We start from the raw sequence: 25242 nt of genomic DNA, 5'->3' as shown, positions 1-25242 counted from the left end.
TGGTCGTGGGTGTGGGGCCTTTCGTGTCAGATTAGAAGTGTTGTATCCGCCTGGGTTGGGAAAACGTTCGGGAACGTGGGTTTTTGTCAGGAGAGGATCGCGTTCATTTGTATCCACAGCCCGCATTTCCCTGTCCCGGGTCCTCGTTGTGCCGGTGGGTGAGGGAGCTATTTCAGCCTCTGCATAGGGCCCGTGGGGAGTTGCTGTGGGCTTCTTGGTTCCGGCGCGGTAGCGGGAGAAGGTCAGAGGGGGCAGTGTGATCCTTAAAGGGACCGCGGCAGTTATCAGTTCCTGTCAGTGCGCATGTGTTGCGGCCGTTGGATTGGCCTAGAGTGATATTGGGTTTCTATTTTTGGGGTATTCTGGCGCCTGGGGAAGTCTAGGAGAGAGGGCAGGGTTTTTTTTACAGGGCAAGGGCACGGTGGTTGGGGGTAATTAAAAAAAAAAAAAAATAATAATAATAAATAAATAAATGAAAATAATAATATAGTGGAATTTAATTAATTTCCTTTTGGTAACCGGCGTGTGGCAGAAGGGGCATTGCAGTTTCCTTAAAGGGACAGCTGCATTTCTTTACTAGTGCAGTGTGGCCGGCGAGCCTCTAGGGGGCAGTGTGAAAATTTCGTTTTTTGGCCCCATGTGAGTGCAGGTTTTTGGTTTTTAGTGTTTATTCTCTGGGGGGCAGGTCGAAAGCAAAGGGTGGGGGGGCTGTTTGAAGACGGGTAATTTTGGCAGGTGGGTAAATAAATAAATAAAAAATATCCATTTAGGTTTAGAATTGTTAATATTTCCTTAACTCGGGAATTATAGAGTTTATTTACTCTTATCTAGGAGATTATCTTTTAGAGTTCAACTTTCTTGTCTGGGTGTCACATCGTTAGGGGTATTTGTCCACGGGTAGGTACTGGCTCGGGGGCTTAGTTAGCTAGTTGAGGGGCTTAGTTAGCTAGTTGAGGGGCAAGGGGCATATTTTTGTAGTGCACATTCAGAGTATTGGTGGGCCAGGTGGGCCAGGGTGCGAGTAAGATGGGTTTGGTGGATGCTAGGGCTCTGAGGGAGGCCCTGGAAATCATCAGCAGGGCGTCAAAGGCCCTGCTGGAAGGGGCGGTGGTGGAGGTCACGGGTGAGGTGGAGTTAGGTGGTGGTAGGTTGCAGCGTAGAGCTGCGGCAGATGGGGCTCTCGCGGCAGTGGTGGCTTGCACCTCCGCGGCGGGGAGAGGGGAGGTTTGGGAATCCAGGGGCAGGAAGATGAGGAGGGAGATAGACAGGAGAGCATCCAGGGGAGAAATGATTTCGGGTGGGGAGCCAGTGAGGGAGGGAGTGAATGATAGCCCTAGGGAAGCTAGGAGTGCTCAAAAAGAGGTGGGTCAAGGGAACCACGGCGGGGGCGGTGATGGAGCACAGAAGGGGGTGACAGGGCAGAAGGAAAAGGGGGTAAATACCTGCAGAAGAATGCAGGTGGGAGAAGGAGGGAGAGGTCCCCATCATTTGAGGAGGTTAGAGTGGGGTGCGGAACGGCCCCACCGGGTAGGAGGAGTGAGGGCGGAGGGCGCTGCGCAGCCCCCGCTGTTCAGGTGCAGGTAGAGGGTTTTAGAACGGCCCCTCCTCGGTCAGCACAAGGAAAGCCTAGAGGGTGCAGCACGGCCCCTAGCGATGAGGATTCCAGGGTGGAGGACGGCACGCCTCGCCCGAGAGAAGAGGACCAGGCAGGGGTTTCTGCGGCCCCGCCGAGAAGACGTCAAAGGAGTGGCGGGGCGGACGCCCTGGGCTCGCACGAAGAAGATCAACTCAACTCGGGCATGAGCTCGCATCCACAATGGTATTTAAGGGGTGATGGAAGTTGGATGGGAGAATTATGTAGGGCAATGGGAGGTAGAAGGTTACAGGGCTGTAAGGGGAAGGGGGAGGAGAGAAGAAGTTTGAGGTGGGATCTGGAAAGGCAGGTGCAGGGTGGTCGGGGGCAAGAGGTCGGGGGAACTGTTGGCGGGGTGAGTCTGCTGACACGTTTTGTCCCCGCAGTAGGAGCGCTCTAAGAAAAGAGATGAGGAGCATCGGTGTGGACGCCAGACCGCAGACGGCCTGTGTTGAAAGAGGTGAGTGGGAAAGGGAATGGTCATCTGCATGGCAGAGAGGGGACACAAGAAGGGGGACGGGAAATGAAGGGTCTGGACTGCAAGGGGTAAGGAAAGAAGTGGTGTACAGGCCATTAGAGCCTTGGGGGATGAGAAGAGCATTTGCTCAGTGGAGGTCCAAACGGACAAGGTGGTGGAGCCAGTGGTGCTCGAGGTGCAAGTGGGAAAAGAAAAGGAGGTTGAAGTGAAAGGCAATGGGAAAAAAACTGCCATACATGGGTATAACAAAACCGTTGGGGGCGCACTTGATGGCAGCGACCAGGGAGAAGATTCAGGCGGGGGAATTTGTAGATGTTTTTAAGTTGCTCCATAGGGAAGTGAGAGCAAAGGAGGGGTCTAAAGAAGAGGAGAGGGAACTGGCTTCGCGCCCAAGGGTCCCGGTGACTACTGAGAATTGGACATCGGCATTTATCATTTATGCCAGTGTTTATTGTGAAAAATTCCCGGAGCGTTGCGTGGCCCTGCTTAAATATATGGACGTAATCAGGAAGGCTTTCACGAGTTTTGGGGGTTTTGCCTGGGTACGTTATGATGAGGAATTCAGAGCGAGAATGGCGGAGGACACTCGGGCGGTCTGGGGGGAGATAGACATGGATCTTTGGCTGCAATGGATGGCTCCAACGAGGCCTGCCCCGAAATTGCACACAGCAAGTGGGCTGCCTGTGCCTTACCGGCCCTTTCTTGGTCGCCCCGCCCATGAGGGGGCGGGGGAAAGAGGCAGATGACAGCCCTCGACAGCATGTTGGGCGTTCAATAAAGAAGGGTGCACGAGGTGGATGTGCAAATTTAAACACGAGTGCAGCAGGTGCGCGGGTCGGCATCCGGTTACGGATTGTTTTCAGGCAGGGGATAGTGGGTCAGGGCGAGGAGCGGGGCAAGGAGGTGTGGGGGAAGGACCGCATGCCAGGTAAATTGGGGTGTGCTGGTAGGTCGGGCTCAGTTTATCGTAAAAGGAGGGGGGGGCACAAGGTTAGATGAAAGGTTTTGGGGGCAATTTAAAGGGGGTAGGAGAGGGGTGAGGAGGAAGAATCGTAGGTAGGGGAGGGCCGCAAGGGGGATGTAACTGTGGAAATTGTTAAGGGGTGGTGGCCGTCGTTTGGAGGGCATGGTCGACGGTGGCAAAGCCCTCACGCTTGCCGCACGACAAGGTGAGTAAGCTTCAGGCTGCATGGACGGAGGTGCGGGAGCGCCTCTGGTGCAGCAGAGGGAAGTGATGAGATGGGTCTGCATGGACGGGGGTGCACTAGGGCCCCTGGTGCAGCTGGGGGGAAAAAAGTGGAGCAACGAAGCAAGGTGCTGGAAGAGGAATTTATGTGGAATGGTCTGCATGGACGGGGGCGCAGGTTTGGCCCCTGGTGCAGCGGTGGAGAGGAGTAAGGCAGAAAAGGGGGCCTGCATGGACGGGGGTGCACTAGGGCCCCTGGTGCAGGTGGGAAACAGGTGGTAATGGAAGCAAGGAGCTTGAAGATTAGTTATATGGAAGGGACTGCATGGACGGGGGTGCAGGTTTGGCCCCTGGTGCAGTGACGAGAGGATTAATAAAGTAAAGGGCCTGCATGGACGGGGGTGCACGTGGGCCCCCGGTGCAGGGGGGGTAACGCAGGGCCAAATTAATAAGGTGATGGAAGGTGGGGGGGCAAGGGTGAGCAGGAGGGTAATAGTTGGGGGAAAAAGGGGGGCTAAGTGGGTTTAGGTGTATTGTTTAAAGGCTAGGTGAAAGGGGTGAAATATAGGGGGACAGGTAGGAGAGGACCTTGGGGGTTTCCGGAGAGGGTTAAGGAGATGGCCAGAAAGGATAGGGTACTGAGGAAGTTGTTACTAGTGGTGTGGGAAAGGTTAGGAGGTTGGAACTCATTCATTTAGGAGGGGTGCAGCATCTGAAGGTAGCAGGCTGGGCTATTCAGAGGAGTAGGTGAAAAGGTTGGGACGCTGGGAGTAAGGGAGATACAAAGGGTGTGCCAGGGACCGGGTCAAACGGAATGTCTTTATAACATTTTTCAGTAGGTAGCAGGAGTGTTGCATTTATTAGGATGTTGTTGATTTGTAAGTGATTTTGTAATTTCTTTTTCAGATGCTGCTAGGAGGTACGGTCAGATGTCAAAAATCTGGTTTTTGGGTCATTCTAAGGTTAAGTGGACGGGGAAAGAAGCTGAGAAGTGGGTTGTTGGCAGGCAACTGGAGTGCAACTATAAAGATGTTGTGGTAAGATGGTCCGGGTTTGGGGGGCTGGGCTGGGATCAGTTGCTTCCTATTTTGGCTGGGTTGAGGGAAACCTATGGGCCTCCAGATGGGGGGGATTAGTCTTGGTGGGGAAAATGATTTGGTAAGGGATACGGGGGTGGCTCTTCCTAGGAAAATAAAAAGGGTTTTTTGTTATGGGTCCGACAAGTGTGGCCTAAAGCAACTGTAGGGGGGACTTAGTGTTTGCCACAGAGAGTTGGGAGGGGAGCGAGAAATGAGGGTCAGATAGAGCGGGCAAGGAAGGGGATAAACAGATAGATGGTAGAATTTTGTACATCGGTGGCAGTACATGTTTTGGACCGTAAGGAGATGGTTTAGGAAGGATTGATGAGATTTAGAGAGGATGGGTAAACTTTCCGGTTTTGGGGAACAATCATTATATGGCGGACTTGAGCTCTTGGCTGGGAATTTGGTTGAGGAGTTGGAGGTAGGAAAATTGGTGGGTGGGGGGGCGGGCAGAAAGAACACCTCGGGGGAGGGTTTTTCTGGTGCCGGGGGCATGGCCCCTTTTGATGTGGGGGGAGGGAAGCACAATGGGGGAATGACACGGGAAAGGATGGGGTGGCGCTGTTTGCACAAGCGGGCCACCACGGGGGAACAGGTATTGAGCCTGGAGGTGCATGGCCCCGGGGAGAAAGCGGGACGCCTGGAAAAGGGGTAAGGAGACAGTAGGGTCCAAGGGATAGTTAGGGAGGAAATGGCTTTATTTAATTATTTAATTGTTGGGTAAAAAATGAGAATGTTTAATTATTTAATTGGTTGTTTTAAATATGTCTTTAGTTTGTAAGGCCATGGAGCCAGGTAAGCGTTTAATTGTAAGCTTTGGCCTGTCACATTAAAGCAACCTTTTCCACTTTTAAATGAGTCTGGGTTTTTGTGCAGTAAGCCAAAAGGGGGGACCCGGGGGGAACGTGAAGCGTTTCCCCCCGGGGAGGTTTTTGGCACTGCACACGGCCAGCGAGTGGCCATGGGGGGCAGAGCGCCTCCCGAGGGTATTTAAGGGTCCAGGGAAGGTTCGGGAGGCAGGCGACGGTTGGACTTGATGATTGTCCCGCCCTCCCACCCCTTTTATTTTGGGTTAGGTCTGGTGTCTGATTTTATAAAAGGGGGATGGGGACCATTGTACTTGGTTTCTACGGGGGTTTTTTACGTCCCATGTCAAGTTCTTACTGGGTTTTTGGTCTGTTAAGGAGCTATTATATGGTAGTTTTGTGTGACACGTCGGGGCATCAGTGAAGTTGTAAGGTACAATTTTGTTGCTGATGTGGCAGGTCAGACTGGCTGCAGGGCATAGGAAGAGGGAGATTGGTGTAGAGGGGGGTCTGAGGGGTATTGAAGTAGTCCTGGCTCCGGGGGCATGGCCCCTTTTGATGTGGGGGGAGGGAAGCACAATGGGGGAATGACACGGGAAAGGATGGGGTGGCGCTGTTTGCACAAGCGGGCCACCACGGGCGAACAGGTATTGAGCCTGGAGGGGCATGGCCCCGGGGAGAAAGCAGGACGCCTGGAAAAGGGGTAAGGAGACGGTAGGGTCCAAGGGATAGTTAGGGAGGAAATGGCTTTATTTAATTATTTAATTGTTGGGTAAAAAATGAGAATGTTTAATTATTTAATTGGTTGTTTAAATATGTCTTTAGTTTGTAAGGCCATGGAGCCAGGTAAGCGTTTAATTGTAAGCTTTGGCCTGTCACATTAAAGCGACCTTTTCCACTTTTAAATGAGTCTGGGTTTTTGTGCAGTAAGCCAAAAGGGGGGACACGGGGGGAACGTGAAGCATTTCCCCCCGGGGAGGTTTTTGGCACTGCACACGGCCAGCGAGTGGCCGTGGGGGGCAGAGCGCCTCCCGAGGGTATTTAAGGGTCCAGGGAAGGTTCGGGAGGCAGGCGACGGTTGGACTTGATGATTGTCCCGCCCTCCCACCCCTTTTATTTTGGGTTAGGTCTGGTGTCTGATTTTATAAAAGGGGGATGGGGGACCATTGTACTTGGTTTCTACGGGGGTTTTTTACGTCCCATGTCAAGTTCTTACTGGGTTTTTGGTCTGTTAAGGAGCTATTATATGGTAGTTTTGTGTGACAAGTCGGGGCATCAGTGAAGTTGTAAGGTACAATTTTGTTGCTGATGTGGCAGGTCAGACTGGCTGCAGGGCATAGGAAGAGGGAGATTGGTGTAGAGGGGGGTCTGAGGGGTATTGAAGTAGTCCTGGCTCCGGGGGCATGGCCCCTTTTGATGTGGGGGGAGGGAAGCACAATGGGGGAATGACACGGGAAAGGATGGGGTGGCGCTGTTTGCACAAGCGGGCCACCACGGGGGAACAGGTATTGAGCCTGGAGGGGCATGGCCCCGGGGAGAAAGCAGGACGCCTGGAAAAGGTGTAAGGAGACGGTAGGGTCCAAGGGATAGTTAGGGAGGAAATGGCTTTATTTAATTATTTAATTGTTGGGTAAAAAATGAGACTGTTTAATTATTTCATTGGTTGTTTAAAATATGTCTTTAGTTTGTAAGGCCATGGAGCCAGGTAAGCGTTTAATTGTAAGCTTTGGCCTGTCACATTAAAGCGACCTTTTCCACTTTTAAATGAGTCTGGGTTTTTGTGCAGTAAGCCAAAAAGGCAGGCCCGCCCGCACTCCGAGCTTTCATCTTCTGTATCAAACAAATACCCCAGACCTGCCCTCTTAATTCACCCCAATCAAGGTGAGTGAAGCTGAGCACAGCTGACCTGCCCTGCTACTAATGAAGCTGGGATGCTTTGGTCCTGAAAGTTAACTAACTTGGACCCGATGCTGGATCTAACGCTAGAGATGGGAGAAGCAGAGAATTCATGGGTACGGCTAAGCCACAGCAAAGGAGGGGGAATCTGGCTTGGCTCTAAAAACCAAACTCGAGCCGAACCGGCAAAGTGATTGGCTGTGTAAATACGGATTGGAACAGTGTGTAAAGGAAAAAAGTAACATCATCTAAGTTGTGAGAGGCTGATGGACAGGGGCGGAGCCAGCAGCTATTTTTTGGAGGGTATGGGGCCATCTTAAAAGAGTGCTCCAAATTATCACTGAATGCCTCTTTGCCCTTTGAGTGTCAGCTGACATCAGCTTAACCCTTTCATTAAACGCTCTCATTTATTAATGTCCCGGTGTGTTAAATTGTTTTTAAGGGCCAGACCTAGTTGTTCCGAGGCCCTATGAATAAAAAGACTCGCAAGCCCCTTCATTTGCATGTGTATTGACACCACAAGAAGGGTTTTCACAGAAAAGCTATTAAAATAAATGTCATCAGTCTTTGATATTCAAGGAGATCACAGAAAGTGACATTGCAAGATGTGGATATACATGAGCCGAGAGTGAGACAAATAACTTTGCTCTGACCAATCTCTGAATGGTCAATATTATTATACATATACATGGGGCAGCACTATAGTAAACCATAAGTGAGTCTTTTCATGATAGCCTTCACTACGCACCGTATCACTTCTAGGGGCTCACAATGTTGTCCCCGAGACAGAGTAAGTTTACATTATATGTCCAGGAACACACATTTTGGTTAAATGGTGAAACTGGGATTCGAGGACAGTCTGCAGTTTAGGCATTTAACCACATATTTTTCCAGCTTTATTTTTCCATAGTTTTTTGCTGGGCGTGGGTTTTAAAGGAATGCTTAAAATAACAGTTGTATAGACATTCCATGATTAATGCATAAATGACATAAAACACGTACCTGACATGACAAATCTTTATAGAAACATGTTAATCAAAAAGAGTATAACCATAGCTTCATTTCCCCCCATCATGATTGGAAAACTACAGTAGAATCATACAAAGACATTTGAGCCTAAACGCCCTTTTGGATTTTAAAACTATTTTATTAAAACATTGATATACACTGAAGACAATGCATGATAAGGTCGCATGAGTATAGTCATTATTTCACACAGCTTGAAGCCTTTTGCAACTTTGCCTTTGTTAATTATCCCCCAATTGCACATCTTAAAAGATAAGTCACTTCCCCAATAGACCCCTCAATGCAATATCTGTGGCCTTCGACTACCAATCTCATTTTCAATGCTCTGCTTAGAATACAGGCCATGAAATCGTGGCAGTGCCACAAATGGTTGCCCAACACAAAATTCCCCTAAACCTTATACAGTATGGAAAGCTCATGGTGGCAAAGCTTGCGCTCTTCACTCCTGGGACCCGGGTTTCGAGTCCTGTTAGGATACTACTACTTATTTTATTTGTTTACAGAATGTTTTGTTTGAGGGTAGAGCCCGTTTTAGGCAAAGGAAAGCCAACTTGAGTGTAATTATGTGATGGTGCGGTTGAAGTGAGGGAGTGGGTACTACAGTAGGGCTCGCCTGGCTGGGTCTTACTGTGGCATGGAATGTTGTACTCGCATTAAGGGCAAAGCCAACATGATGTGTGGCTTTTTTTACTGATGGTAATGTCAAAGGCAGCATAAATATTCTTAAATGGGGGGAATATAACATAATGAGTGGTACAAAGGGTTCTTATATGGGGGTATTCGTGTAATGATAAATATGCTATTTATATAGCACTTTTGCCAAAGCGCTGTTCAGAGAACATTTTTACATAAAATGTATCGCCAACCGAAGTTTGCACTAATTTATCAAGCTTTGAGGTATGAACCGCTGAGTTGGCCTTACCGGGATTTGAACCTGCAAATCACCCTCAGATTGCAACAGCAAGCACTCGGTCCACTGAGCTCTCTTACTGGCTAGCTAGCAAGAGCAGGTTTTCTTACTGTGGCACTGCAGTTCACTACTGGTGTTAAGGCAAAGGGCAACATAAGTGCTCTAACATTTTACAACATTCTTACATTGGGGTGGGGGCATTCGTGCAGCCTACATGGCCATTTTTTTTTACTGTGGCATGACATTTTTTACTGCAGTTGGGGAGCAAAAACAACATGAGGAGAGCTTGTATATGGGGATTGGGGGATTTGTGTAGCCAGCAAGGATATGTTTTCTTACTGTGGCCTGGCTTTTTTTTACTGGCATTATGGCAAAGCAGCAGGACACCTCTCTCGTTCTGCACCCTAGGCTGCCGAACTGGAAAGATGTCCTGCTGGCAGGGCAACTAGGGTGCCGAGCAGCACTGTGTTCCTGCTTAGCACTCTCATTGTCCTGGCAGAAGGACACCTTTCTCTTACAACAAATTCATTGCCAATGATGGTGCCAAATGGGGGAGATCCCCCCTCTGCCAGGACAATGTTCCGCAGAGCTCCAGGCAGCAGTGCAGCTTTCCTGAGAACCTGACACGTTACTCTGTGTCAACAGAACATTATAATGTGAGCCATTAGGCACTGATGGAAGAGAGGGGGGTCTGTTAGCAGGGACATTTGGGGGTGATCAGTCATGAGAAAAGTGCAAAATGATGCATGTGAGGAATTCAACCATCCGCACAGGGAGAGTGTGCTCGCCTGGACTCTTGATTTTTTGATAAATGAAAAGGAGTGATGGGAGACCAACCTCAGAGAAATGAGTGTGGCCATTCCACACCCATTTCATCTGCTTCCCACACCAAACACATAGTCACTTGTACTCTGGTCTTCCCCTGTCATATTCACATGGAATATGACAGCCCTGGGTACATCAAAGCATTCCAAGAAGGGGGAAGGCACACCTTCCTCCATCCATGAGCAGCCTAATTAAAATATCAAAGGCTCCATGGATCTGCATTCCTTTGTTCTCTGGCTGGTGGCAGTGCATACTAATGAGAGATAATTGAGGCAAGCCTGCCAAGTGGGCTTGGTTGCCAGAGAGATAACAGGGAGGCGGGACTAACACCCTTTTGGTTTGCAATGTGTCAACTTGAAGCTAGTTGCCAACCCTCTGTATGAAAGGCAGTGAAATGCATGTCTGGGTCCACTATTTAGTGTAGCAAACCCCTGCAGAGCTGATCCCTTTCAGAGGGCAGAAGTATGTGGTTTGGGGGAGACAGGAACTCTGCTCCCAGAACATACTTCAAGGGAAAACCGGCGCTTTACTCAAGAGTCACAGAGGGCTCAGTTAACCATAGAGACACTTTGATCTACAACAGACAGGAAGATGGGTGGGTATATGTTGCCACCCCCTTGTCTGTCCTGTTGCAGAGCACTCTGGTTCAGACCTCATGCATAACAGAAGAGTGTTGGTGGGGACCCAGAATTGGTTCATTAGGGTAGGCTTAGCCTACACCAATCACTTGGGCCCATTTGGCTTTAAAAGAGGGCGGAACCCTTCACTTAGCAGATCATCTGAAGACTTCGAAAGGAGTAAGAAGAAAGACTCATTTGGACCCGAGCTGAAGGTAAAGTCTACCTTACATCTTCCGCCAGTGAAGGAAGGCCAGGAGTTCCAAGAGGGAAGCAAGATCCCTCCCCTAAACATCTCACAGGGAGCAGAGACAGATACCGGACACAGAGGGCCAATCCAGCAACTCCAGAACCAGGACCCAGCCAGCAAACAGCATTCCCTGCTAGGTTCTGACAGCAAGCTTCTTAGGTGGGAAGGGCCGGAGAATCTCCAGACAAAGGACAAGGCCATTGCCTGCTAACACCCTCCTGAGCTTTGGGCCGTCCGCCTTGCAAGGACACAAACCCTGCGAAGAAGCTAGGAGGAGTGCCACACAAGCATCATCCAGCATCCATCTTTTTAAGGACAATTTTGAGACAGTCGAGTCCTCAAACCACATCCGGCTCCACTGCTGACTGTTGTCACGCCGCAGTCACCAGAGCCGTCCGAGACGCCTCAACCAGCATTTCAGATCCACCAACCAACACAGAGACAACGATTCTTGGCCTAGAGCTGCCACGCCAGACAGTCTGCAGACATCTGTCCAGCATCGCTTGCTGAACTGCCTGCCACCTGGTACCCGCAGCCGTCTACCGCCACTAACTCTGTCTCAAGGACTGCAAAGTGCCCTGGAACTGCCTCGACGCTGTCGAGCACCAAGAATTTCTTCAGTACCAGGCACATTGTGGTTCTGCCCCCGGTCCTTCTCCGAAGGCCTCTAGAGATAGTTACGACCCTTTGGTGCTGGAGCCAAATAATCTTGAACTATAAGACTGATTACTTTACCAACTCCTGTCAGTATCAAGAGTGCATCCATTTCCTTCATGAAACGGTCTATCCTCTGTGTTCCTTTACAGTGTGGGTTGTAATTGTAGTGTGCTAGAACTGTCTGTTGTAGTAATAATAAAGTAGATATTTTTATACAACCTTGACTGGACAGTCCCTTTTATCATTGGGTAATAATTGTATTTTTGCGGTGTTGGAACTAACCAACGATCGATGACCTTGCAAAGATAAGCCTGCCAATCCGTCCACGTTACTAAAATTGGACAAGGAGGTCTTATAATTCACTTGTATCCCAATGTGTTCTGATCCCTTCTGGTGTACTGGAGGTGTGGGGTTGATTGATCGTTTAGAAACCGATATTCATCCCTGGACCACTGGTGCCCCGGAAGATGATTCGTCACACTGCATGCTTTAGGAAATAATGATTATGGATTTAAAACTCAAAAGGGGTTTTGTTAGGCTCAATTAATCTGAATGATGGTATTGTGACTTTGCATGCAGGATGGGGATAATAAAACTAAAGCCATACTGTTATTGCTCAGCATATTTCTATGGCGATATATGTAGTGGGATCTATGTGATCACTGCGACGACACACAATTGCGACGACCGAAAATGCTGACTTAAAAAAAAAAAATTATTAAACCCCCTTTACATAACATAGATATGCGGGGGGAGACCCCCGCATCCCCTCCATATTACTATAATATCCCATACCCCCCAAATATATATGTGGTGTAAAGTGGGTGTTCAAAAAACAAATCGCAATTGTGAGGGCGACATTTTGGGCCATTACCATATAGTGTAAGTCATATGCAAATTAGGAGGTTTGCGTGTATTTTGACCCACAGAGCCTGGACAGAGCTGTAATAGATGAGTTTCCTGCGTCTGTAATGGTGCTGCAGCTTTCTTTTTTTGTTGCTATGTGTGTGTGTTAAAATGCCGTCTGCCACTAATGGTACCAAACAAATGGATTTGGGGGGGGGGCTCGCAAATGAGATGTATGGAATCACGCGCACTTTATTTGGGGTTAAAAGTAGCAGGACTTTCTTTGTGACTCGCCCCCCCCCCACTCTTGCAATGATGGATACTCCCCTGGGCTCAGCCCATTCTTTTGGCAGGCACTGGCTCAACACTAGGGTCCGGCTAGAGTCAGTCGTTCGACCCGGGCTTGCCAGATTCATCCCCGACTCCCCCAGAACTTTCTACTTCTCCACGCAGTCAGTGCCAAGACCACCAGCCCACGCCCTCTTCCACCTCTCTCGGTACAAGAGTAACTTCAGATGTTTGCCTCTGCATCAGGAATGTGCACAATACTGCCTCCTATCTGCATTTCATGGAACTTGAGGCCCAGCCATGCCACTAGACACCTTAGGGTGACATCAAAATCAAGGGCAGAGTCTTGTAAGGGTACGTTTCTGTCTTCCAGCCCTTTCCTTGGTTGTGCCTGCATTTTAAGCATTTTATATATCTGAAATGACAACAGATATGTAAAGCATCCCAAATGCAGAATTCATTTAGGGGTCGACAGAATGCTGTAAAAAAATAAGCATGCAAAATCAGTTTACATTTTGCGGCTTTCCCTTTCAACAAAGATGTGGTGAAAATACAATAATTTTTGTGCGTTTCTTCAAATTCTGCATCATCTGCCATTTCACCCGTCTCTAGATGAGACCTACTGTGTCCATGTCAGCTCAGGGCATGACCCCGCGGCTTTGAGCTTAAGTCTCTCTACTCCTGAACATGATTTAGACTGAAGCACTCCTTTCATGAGGTCCAGTGTGGGTATCAGGTTTGTACGGGTGACTGGTGCTCCGAAAGAGGGGCGCGTTACAACCAGGCACGTCATTTCACCAAAATGCCAGGGTTAGCTGAAGTGACATCACACGACCCGTAACTTATAATGACATCACAGGAAGTGATGTAATTTGACCCCACCCTCAAGTGACATCACAGGAAGTGATGGCACACGACTTTCAGATGCGTCTAACACCTGTGTTTCAACCCAGAACATTCAAACGCATGATATCACATTCCTACTGATTCGCTCACCAGTCACTCACTCATACACTGTATCTTGCATCCACTCTCACTGCATTCTCCACACAGGCACACCCAGAACTTTGAAAAACACACACTATCACATTTCTTCTGCCGAGGAGCTTCCATTTATTATTATTTTATAACTTTACAGGGGTAGCAAGGGCGACTGCAGCGGTAGTAAGGCTAGCGACCCCCCAAATGTTGCCCTGGTTACAAACCCACTAATGTGTTTCCACTGTGTCCTGCAGGCTAAAAGAGCTATGCCAGTTTAGTTGTGGTATGAATCATTTAGTTCATTTGCGTCCTGCTGTTTGTGGCTAGACTCATGAAAACAGATGTGCGCCAGATAATGCCACTTGGGCTCTGTGATCTGCTCATGTTCTTACACTACTGTCTGCTAGCTCTCTTGCTTCCCTCGCTCACTTGTACTGCAATAAGGATCCTCTGCAGGGCTCACAAGAGAGAACTCCCCTCACAAATCACAAATGTTGTCGCATAAAGCCATCTCTTCCAAGCAGTCAGGGCCCTGCCTATGAAGCGGAACCTTTTCGGCAAAGTTGGAACTCACATCACACTCTGATGGCTGTTAAACAGAGGAAGGAGAGGGATGAACCGGGCTTTCCAGAAAGTAATTAAAGTTCACTATTTTAATAGTGTCATGAGGCCAGAGGGAACAGAACACTAATGCACAAACATAAATGAGATAAAAACCAGTTTTATTATGAAGCAAATAACTCATAGTAAGTGTAGTAGGGCGAAAGTGGTATGACAAGCAGAATGGGCTTACTTGGTGAAGTTCAATATCTGTTAACAAAATTGTCTTCCCTGTGGCGAATTGGAGTCGCAGCGGACCAGAGCGACTGAAGGACCCGTGCATGGGACAGGGAAAGAGAGTTAGCCCAACAGGGCCTGTTATAAACAGCAAGAGATACTGTTTGACAATACTGGAAGAAGATATATAAGCAAATGCAGAACCCAACTACATACCAGTGTACTACACTTGGTACCTAAGAACCACTGAAGTTTACTCACTCGAAAACAAGAAAGGAAAAACGGAATTAATCCTGTGTATATACCTGCAAACATTTATACATATGTGTGTGTCACCAATATGAAATGTTTGCACCCTAATGTAAAGCGTAACACAAAAGTGACACAAAATACAAAGTTAAGAATGTACCTTGACAAAGCCCAAGAAAGGCCGAAACAATAGCACGTGCAATGTAATGTTGTCTTATTTTTTGGTTCAGATAAAAAACAACACATCTCACACTGGCACAAATGCTTTACATAGGAAATAACGCATCTCTCACTAAAAAAGTCACCACTAATGTCACAAGGGAATACCCTAAGTGAAATAACTTGTGTCGTATTGATGAATGTGGAGCAAAAATGAACAAACATTAAGTGAATTAACTTGTGTCTATGATATGAATGTAGAATATACTGATAAAGTAAAATAAAAACTATACGAATAACACTAACAAGTGTGTACCTCACAATAATTATATGATGTAAAAAGTTGTGGGGACAACTGAACTCGAAGCGCAAAGGCTCACATAGAAAAAAAAACTTTTTTCATACTAAACAGACCGATAGGTGAATATCGGTCTCTATTGAGCCATGCAGCCACTGACCCCCAACTAATTGTGGACAGGTCAGATACTAATGAAAAATAACAGAAAGGAATCTAAGTGAACTAAACCACGGGCTGAGTGCACAGAATGATACTATTCACCCAAAGCAAGAAGCCTTTAGAAGTGCAGCACCCTGGGTGAGGCTACTCCTTTTGAATTGGTGTGCTCTTTTGGTGCCTGGGCTCAGAACAGCTGGCTGCTGGGTGGCTATCTCTGGTGGAGGGTGTTACCGGCCCTTACAAGGAGATCAAAGAAGAGGCGTGGCCATTCAGGTTCCTGTCCTGTCATTTGGCAGTCTCAACCTGTCTGGCCATAATACACATCACCTTCCACAGCATAGTTGACTCACAGGAGCCGAGACATGTGTGATATCAATTTGGATGTGGCAGCAATGATCACAAGTCTTGCCATGCACCATGCCGAAGTTCAGGCATGGCTTTATGTCAGAGTTTATCCTGTCACCATCATGGGCTGCATTTGATAATCATAGTTTTGGTACAGGGGGCATATCTTAAATGCAGCCCCTGTGCTACAGAGGCTTTCACGGCAGCTGTCAAATGGGCAATTGTGATGTCGGAAACTGCTCTGTGCCACTGGTAGGGCAAGCACTGCTTGTCAGGGTATTGATACAACAGGACCCAATACACTGTATGTTATTGGCATGGAGGTTATGAAAGGGGAATCTGATCAGCAGATTACCCTTTCCGAGATGGAATTACCTTTTTATTATTTAATACAATAGTTTAAAAAGCCAGGGCTTTCACACCCTTGCCAGATGGCAATTCATCACACTCCCTTAATCACAAGTTGCTTAAACCTGTGCGACTTTGTTTATCTCTCAGTAGGATAGTTCTCCCCTGTTTCACATAGTCAGGTCCTGTGATAGTTAGATATCTCTGGCATGAGTCTCCATATACCATGTATTTTCCCCTTGCAAGTCCTAGGGTCAAAGTTGGTTGAGACAAACTCCTAAAAGCCTTAGGGTAGAACTAAACAGCTAAAAGTAGAATGATATCTAATGGACATTGTTCCAGGATGGGAGGCTAACTCACATCCTATAAAGGGCCTGTTCCAAGTGTGGGGATTAATCAAATACCCCAAATAAACTAAACTGAAGCACCACTGGAAGCATGGCCTGACAGTTTTCATCAAAGAAAATACGAACTCGCTATGTGAAAAGGCTTACCTGTCATTATTCAAGGAAAAAAAGCCTGTTTAATTCACAGTGGCAGAAGAAATCCAAAGGCCCCTTTCACATGAAAAGCAGGATTTTCAAACGCTGATACCAAAATGACTTTGCATGGGCGTTTTGCAGTTTAAAGCAAGCCATAAGAAAATGTACCCCTGCTAACATAAAGAAGTCAGAGAAAAGACATGGGGCCTCATTCCAAGTCTGGCGCTCCAGAAATAAGGGTGCTGGTGGCAATGTACTGGCACCCATTCTGGACAGCCAGACTACGAGATTGCCTGCAGGTGCCGGATCTCCCAACAGGTCTGACCTGCCGGGAGTTCCGGCCCCTGCAGGCATGATTTTCACAGAAGCACCAGCATCGTCAGCAACGTACAAGAGGGGATCCAGGGGATAACTGATGCCATTGCCACACATTTTAATGCCTGGACAATACTACTGGAAGGGCTTCTTGGCGATTACCAAAGCCATATAAATGGTCAGTGATCTGGTCAGCAAGCAAATACATATGAGGACCTCTAGCAGGCCAAAGGGGGGCCTGTAAACATCGTGGATATATGCAGTGTCAATGGCCCTGAGAACATGGTCTGTGTGCGGGAGGGTAAGGGCCATTATTCTGGTCAAGCGTCTGCTCCCATAATAGGCTGCTTTGATACACACACAAACAACTGTCTGATGTGTCATCTACTATTACTCAGCTAACACCGGAGGTGAACATGGCTACTCCAAGGGAATTAGATCTGTGGAGTGGGCTGAGGAGGCGGTGCAGGGTGGGGTTTATGGGTGGAGTAGAAACAAAGTTGGTGGGCAGAAAATCAAGCATTGCCAAAGCAAACAGCTTTGGCTTTTGTATAGTCTGGGCCTTTGGCAGCGTATGCTGCCTCGTAGTCCCTTAAGGAAGGACCTGGGAGGCAGCCAAGATGGCTAAAAGTGTATGTCCCCTTTGCCAAGGATTTCCATTGATTAACCAGGTATTTGCAACATTATCGATAATTGGCATCTAATGTGCAGCTACTTGCTGAAATGCCAGAGATGTCCAACATCTGCCCTGAAGGATGATCGATTGACCAGGATCAACGTTACATATATATCAACATGTTCAGTACCTGTCAGCGACCTTTGTAATATCGCTTTTATTTTATCCTCCGAATTGTCCACAGATATGGATGCTGCCCACAGATCTGGATGCTGCCCACAGATCTGGAAGCTGCCCACAGATCTCGATGCTGGTTGGGCCCCACATTATCATAAGCACTGATCATGCACAGCCTTTTAAGATGCTGTTTATCATTTCACCACTAGGTGGCTCTTTGCCAGTCAGCATTGGTGGCGGCACTGCACCTTCATGAGCTGGCTCTGGCCACTAGTGTGCTGTGAGTGGCGTCGAGTGTCTTGCAAGCACATATGCATTCAGTTGCCCATCACTTTCTGTAGCAGCGGTGTCGGCAGGGTTGAACGCCTACCTAGTGCGCCTGTCACAGGGTTCAAACCTGGTGAGAGCCTCATCGGTTCGGTGAACCAAAAATCAACTGCTTCCCAGCATTCAATCTGCCCCACTGTTGTTACTTTCAACGTGGACAGTAAATCACACATTTAAAACCTGTGGCATTTATTTAGCATTTTAGCTTTCCACATAATCCCTATTTTTTTGCATGTGTTTTTATATACTGTAATTTTTTGGGGTGCTGAAAATAAGCACTGGAAATAGGAACCAGCAAATGTATGCAGTCTTACTTGTTTATTATTTTATATTTTTACTCATCACCTGTTTTGTCAATGCGTAATGAGGGCAGGGGTCAGGCTCTACTGTTATGTACAACACAACACAAAGAGAAGCAGTCTACAGTACGCTTCTCGATGAACCCCCACTCCACCACCTTCTTCAACATCAGTGGCTGATCAAGCTCAACCTGCCTTCCTCTTGCTCCCCTCCCCTTCGTGGACACCTAACAGCCACATACTCCCATGTGAAAAGGTGCAGGGTGTGGACACGTTACAAGTGGCCAAAGGCAGTAACAAGCACTCGTGCCTGAGGTTACAATCACCATATGTGTGCTTGCAAGCCCAAAATTCTAAAGTAGTTAGAAAGAAATTAAAAAAGCAGTCCATGCTGTAACCAGTCAATTGGCACAATAAAATGACCCCATTCTAAATATTATTGTACCCAATCACCAAAACACCAAAACAGTTTGCTATTTGATCACTGAAATGATTATTTTAACCCTTGGCATTTCAATATATGGAGAGACTATCTCCAGCTAGCAATGGGGGAAGTCTTGGTGCTGCCACTGCTTATGCCTTTGCCCCTTTGAAAGTAATCCAGCATAACGCATGCATTGGTGACTCAGGGAACTGCACCACTTGGCTCTTAAGAGGTTTTAGATTACAACCCATGTTTGCTCTAGACATCAGGAGTCACAAACGCCAGAACTAGCTTTGCCAATGTGTGTTTGTGTTGGTGTCATAACAGTGCAAATGGAAATGGAAACAGAAACAGACATGCTCAGAAGGCCACTGAGCCCTGGGTTCCTGTGGTATTGTGCAATGTGCATGTCACTTTGTAGCACACCGCATTCATGTTGGTGCTTTTGTTTTAATGCCTTCAAATAATGATTGAAATGCCAGTCACAGCACAGAGTACTATATGTTCACATCTGCACCTTTGGAGCAGCATGTATCATTGTGCCTTGGTAGGCCGAGGCATTCGTTGCACTGGCTTGCCAGCTGGGGCTAGTCTATCCATGCAGCGAGATGCCGTGGGCAAGTATGAAATAACCACTCCAGCCATCAAATAGCACAGGTTCAATCCTGCTTGATAAGCACATTGCACATTGCTTTTTGGTTTCTGGGTAACAGGCCATAAATCACAATGCTTTATCCTTGTTAACCTCATGAAAAGTGCTTGATACCCTCAGTTGGCACCTTACTTCTTTTCACAGGGGACCCGGTTGCTGTCAGGTGTGAAGGGCTGGTGAGGGAAGATGAGCAAGGGGAGGGAAGCGTGAGCACTTAAATAGCACAGTGAATTCAGCTTGACTCTACAAAAGCAACAGAATAAAACACATAAATAAATGAGATCTTTTGAGTTTAACGTAGTGGATTGAATTTTGCACTGTAAATCAAAACTAAAACTGGCATTGGAGTAGGAATTGTTAGCCCTTATTAGACTTTTCCATTGCCCACCTAGGCCGTGATATAGTTCATTGGTACTACTGCTGAGCTTTAAGCAAGTCTATGCAAAAAAGGACGGGCATACTCGTCCTTAGCACTTAAGGGGTTAATAAATAAAATACAATAAAAACAAATGACAAGGCCAGTTCCCAGAAGACTTTGGCAGAGGTGGTATTTGGGCCCAGCTCTTATGACTGCTCCGCATTGGGAAAGCAAAGTCATGCACTCGTCAGACCAACGCCACGGAAGCCAAGTCCGCAGAAGCGCACATGAGCTTTAGCAGATCGTCAGACGACGCCATGCAAGCAGGCCCGCCCGGCCAAAGAAATGCACATAGGCAGCACGGCCTCCATCTTGAATCACACAGTGGAGAGAGTGGCGAGGTTACGCTGACCTCCCTTTAGGCGTATAAACAGAGCAAAGGCCTCGCATCGCGAAAAGGGGTGCATAGGGAGTCAGCTGCCTTTACACTGACTGTCAGCACTTCCTGCCTCTGAGCTGGACCTTGGCTTCTATTGGGCCTCAGTTCCTGATGGTTGTGGGAGTCTGAGTTTGTTATTCGGTGGCTCCTCCGAGTAGTCAGAAGAAACAATATTTATTTATTTGTCTGTATGTATTAAAGAATTGACAGGTTTTCAGGATTAACTCAGTGCTTCTTCGGTGTGCATCCCGTCTCTGGGATTGTTCTCGGTTTCTCAGACACTTACTTTTGTTCCACTTTGGGAGTTAGTTGAATCCACACCCCAGAATGGAGCATTTACCTCGCGGTTTGTATTTGGCTTTAGTTATGCTGTAGGATTCTACTGCCGCTCTCATTGCTTTCCTTACATTTATTTGTTGGGTTTTGTGATTGTACTTCCATTCCCAGAATGCAGCTTTTGGCTTGGTTTCTTTCTCTTACTGTGGGTTATGAGCTGAGCTTATACTCTTCATGCAATAAGGCAGAGTTTACCTTGCTGTCCTACCCTTACTTTAGTTATGTGTTGGGATTGTGCTCAGTTTGCAAGAATGCTTGGTTTCGTTCTCTTCCTTTGGTTATGCGTGGGGTTTGTATTGCATCTGTCAGCATCCAGCCTTTTATTGCAAGGGTTGTGATTTGGGATTGTACTCCATTTCTGAGAATGAAGTGTTTCACTTGCTTTCCTTTTTCGTATGTTAGTTGTACTTTTGCGCCGTGTCCCAAAATGCAGCAGTGTTTGTGTGTTCCGATCCATATCTAATGGAAGAGCTAAAAAGGGCCGCTTTCCTGCAGAAAGTACGTCCAGCAAAAAGTGTGGGCCAGCGTAAGACACATTTAGAGAATTGACCAAAGTCCATGGCCGGAATTCCACGGTGCTTTGTGTATTGATAGATAACAAGAAATGCAGCCCATGGAACCCCTTGTGAACAGATTTGAATTGAGAGAGCCTGGATTATGGAGGTCTACAACATTGGCTCTGCAGATGATGTAAACTTCAACTAGCATCAGCGCTAGCAGCGGAGTCAGTGGTGAGGGATCGTTAGGGTTCCAGTCCAGAACATCTGGAGGACCACAAGCTGCTGGACCCTGGTTGCGGGGTCCTGAGAGTGCTCCAGGTCAGAACTGAGCAGTAAGATAGCATGATGTAACAATATCAGTCAATGCATAGTAGAGTGAAGGCTTCAGGCCAATTCTCAGGTGCACTGTGTGGGGTCCATAGATTACCCCTAATTCACAGCGTAGTCACATTACAATCTCACCCACAGAGGCATGTGTGACAATGTGATCGCTACACATCCCGATTCTGAAGACACGTCCATGTTAAGGACAACACACTGCACACGTTCATGTGCAGTACATCAGTACATAATGTAGATTAAACTGGAGGTTTATGGGAGACATTTCTGAGCCGAGGATGCAGAATGTGATGGACGGGGCTGTTGTCCCCCCTGGGGTCATGCTTTGATTGTGGAGCGATGGTGTTCTGCTAGCATCTTACATCTGCTTTATTAAACACTGACAGGCAGCGATGTATAATCATCTTTCATGCCCTCCCACCCTCCCCTAGGCACCCTTTTCTTTCTCCATACTTCACTGGAATGGCGGCGGGCCCTCCGCAGATCCTCATTCCGCTCCCATTCCTCCTGCACACCGCGGCAGCTGACACCGGCAGACATGACAAACAGCCACATTGTGTGACCTTCCCTTCACAGCCGCCAACTACAGAAAAATCAAATGAGTGACATACCCAACTGTCCATCAAAAGGCTCTTGACACAATGCATTTCTATGAGAAGCAGTGGCTCCAAGTATAACTAAAGAGATGAGCTTCATATGAGAAATGTATGACTGTCCTTCTAAAGGAGTGACACTTGGCAACCCTGCCACGGAGACCACACGCTTGGGATATGCAGGGGATTTTTTAGCTAGATCTTTTCAATGCATCGCCTTATCGTCACATTGCTCTTCTAGGCCGCGAAGACCAATGGAGTGGTAGAGCGAGGAAATGCCCATTGTACAGTAAGTGGTGGTTATATACCTTGTTGCAAAGTTCAGGTTTTGCTCTTTTGTTCTGGTGAATTGTGGTGCTGCTGTTGTCACAGGATCATTTCAGCTGGCTCGCATCTTCGTAATGGATCCTTGGCGTTGGAGCTGTTTGGTCTTGGGATCTGCCTCCAGGTCCTTTTGGTTACACATAGCCTGGACAGTGTGAAGGAGGGGCTGACCCTCAGGTCCCGGATGCTGGTTTAATGGGAGGGCAGGTTCAGAGGACAGACAGAACATTTGACTGAGCAGGCCCTATGCATTGGAGACAATAGTGGACAGACTTTTTCAAATGAGGGAGAACCTGGGCAAGCGATTCTGTAATTTCTAGGTTTGGCTTTTTGTGAGTCCCAGATCAGTACTATGACCATAGGCCAAGCAAGCCATGACCAAGGAGCTGGTGACCTCCACTCAGTAATGGAAGTGAAGGACAGGGGGACTTTCCAGAACAGGTGTACTTGGTGGCTTGTGCGCTGGACTGCAGCTTTTATCTGAGCTCGAATGAAAGTTGTCCAACAAACAGGAAACTCAATTTCTTTACCTGCCCAATGGCGTAGCACCCAGGGATTGGTGTGAGGCTTTCCGCCAGGACTTCAGCCATTGACTTTTTGAGGCACAAGCATCTCCCATTCATCCACCAGCAAATGTGGTGCATGCAATTGGGTACTTAACACAGTGTGGCAGTGTCATCCTGTAATCACAAAGGAATCTGGGTGTCATCTGTGATCACCCGCAATCCCACGAGACACTGGTCCGTTAGTCAGACAAGTGGTCAGATGTCATGATGAAAATAAATGGAGACAGCAAGGACCCCTGGGGCATCTAACAAGGAATCCTGCTCACAGACGACGTTCTTATTTACTGGCTGTGGTGGGAGAGAAGTGATTGGATCCAGTCCATAGTGGTAATAGAAATGGCCGCCCAATTTGTTGTGGTCTACGTTTTTGCTTGTTGAGCGTAGGCTGAGAAGCATCCGCAGTGTGGAACATTTGATGTCTTCAGGCCTGTGGCAGAAGGAGGTGGAGAAAGAGGGATCCTGAGCACGGGCAGCAATGAGGATAAACCATCGCATAGCTCCATCTACGAGTAACAATTGTGTTAATTTATTGTATTTAAAAGTCTCTGGTCGCAAACTCTCTGAGGCACCAATTTTTAAAATTAGATTCAAAAAGCAGTCATACGGTAACATTGTTTTTGTTTAGAATATGCCTTTACATGAAATCCCCCAAAACATATTATGCACAATGTTATATAATTAGAGGGGTTGAGGTGGCCGGCACAGGCGTGGGTGAAGGAGAAGACACCCAGTAGCCATAATGTGACTCAGAATATGCATTCTATCCATACATGCAACTAGATGGACTTAGTATGGAAATCCAAAAGGTTTCCAATAACTGGTTATGCATTTTTAGTTTTGTGGGAGATTTGCAAAGGAGGAGAGAAATTTATCTGGCAACCATTATTTCTTTGATAAGCCATGCTTTCACAAACATAATTATGCTCTTCCCCTTCATTAGTTAATTAAATAGAATGATTTGAGGCTTAAATTCGATATCTGAGCAAATGATTTTCACTATCCTGTCCCCAATTGTTGGTCCACCAATCATGTATTGCTGTGCAACCAGTCAACATATTCACTGACTGCTCCGACATAAAGGAATTTTGAACATTTGCTCAGGAGTCCAGTAATGGGAATGCCCGACATCTTTTGGGACGAAAGGCCTTCAGAGATTGGATTCCACAGAGTCAATGGCAATCAATGTAATTGTATGAACCTGGTGCATTGTTTTCAATGAGTTGTTTGTTCTGTACTTGGCTCACATTATGGACGCTGAAGTTCAGTGATCTGCATTACATTATGACACTAGAAGCCCGAATTCTAAATATGCTACCTCTGACCTTTGACTAATGTCACACGAATCCAAGCTTTGTTAGCCAACATCCAGGCCTATCACAAATAAAAACTGTGCGTCTCTCTTTTGCATCAGTTATCATCAACGTTCCTGTGCTTTTTACTTTCAGCAGTAGTTTTTCAGATCTATGCCATCAAGCACACACATGAAAGGGTGTCTACCACGTCTGTTATGACTTGTCAAAAATCTTAACATGTAACCCTTGACTAACCTTTGGACACATCAGCACCCTAATTTCCATAGGAAGCATTGAGGTTCCCATTGTGAAAATGTTAAGAAGCACATCTTTTACAGGAATGTACATCACGGCTGCAGAGGCACCTGCATAATATAGATTGATCAAGTTATGCGCCAAAAGGTTTGGTTGTCTTTTCTAATTATGTTTGACTATCTTTCTGCTAACATTCTGTTAGGTTGCTCTTAAAAGACAGTAGACTAGATTACACTTTCTGTTGCATTTACAATATACTTTCAAAATGTATGATTTGTAGATTTAAGTGCCCCGAGGAAGAAATGATGAGCATGAAACTCTGGCGGAAATGGATTTTCCGAATTCAATATAAATAAAACATGTTGTAACATAGTTTAGACGCATGTGGATCATAAGTATTTGCATTTATATTTATTTTTAAAACAAGGGTGTCAATTTCGATCAGAAATGAGTTACAATAACACATTTAGAGATAGTGGAGATGTTCACACGACGGCTGTCTGGAAAATAGCACAAAGATGAGAACAAGTGGTGAGGCAGTTTATGTGGGTGTAAAAAAGAGGGACAAATACCAGGGACAAAACAAACAAAAAAAGCGGAAAAGCTGTCGTGGGAGGATAGCTCAGGGGCAGCGTGCTCGCCTTGGAAGAAAGACGACACGGAGCAACACAGGTTCGACCCCCGGGTCCCTACTTAGAAACCTCTCGGTATTAAGTGCGTGATCATACCACAATATACGTGTTGCGTTTGAAAATTTGCTCACACCAGGCCAGGAGCTGCTTAAGAGCACTCATTTATATGTGTGTGTTTGATGGCCAAGATTAAAGCTTTCATTTTGGTGGTGCCGGTGCTCATCGAATTGCCATCCACTCCAATTTTGATTGCATCACAATTATAAATATTATTAGACTCTTGTGATTGACGTCTGGAATAGCCAGGAATGTTGCTAAATACACAACCATTCAGGAGCCTCAAGTCATTATAAAGCCACCGCCTCTTCATTATGTTGAAACTATAGTGTGTCATTGACCTAGAATTACAAGCCAATAACATCAAAGAACGGTGTGGATCCGGAATACTGTTGAGGAGAGCTCAGAGCCCAAGAGTGGCCCCAGAATTCTGTTTCTTTGAC

General features: G+C 46.9%; 1 protein-coding gene across 4 annotated transcripts in view; it reads right to left on the bottom strand.

Annotated features, from left to right (window-relative positions):
* Positions 1 to 25242, bottom strand: part of LOC138566730 (sodium/calcium exchanger 2-like) — a 1535489-nt gene that overhangs the window by 537713 nt on the left and 972534 nt on the right. The gene's annotated exons all lie outside the window — the stretch shown is intronic.

Source organism: Ambystoma mexicanum, chromosome 2p (assembly GCF_040938575.1).
Source record: "Ambystoma mexicanum isolate Mex_15411 chromosome 2p, UKY_AmexF1_1, whole genome shotgun sequence".
Lineage (NCBI taxonomy): Eukaryota > Metazoa > Chordata > Amphibia > Caudata > Ambystomatidae > Ambystoma > Ambystoma mexicanum.
Note: the sequence above shows the minus strand (reverse complement) of the source record. Positions and strands in the feature narration are given on the sequence as shown.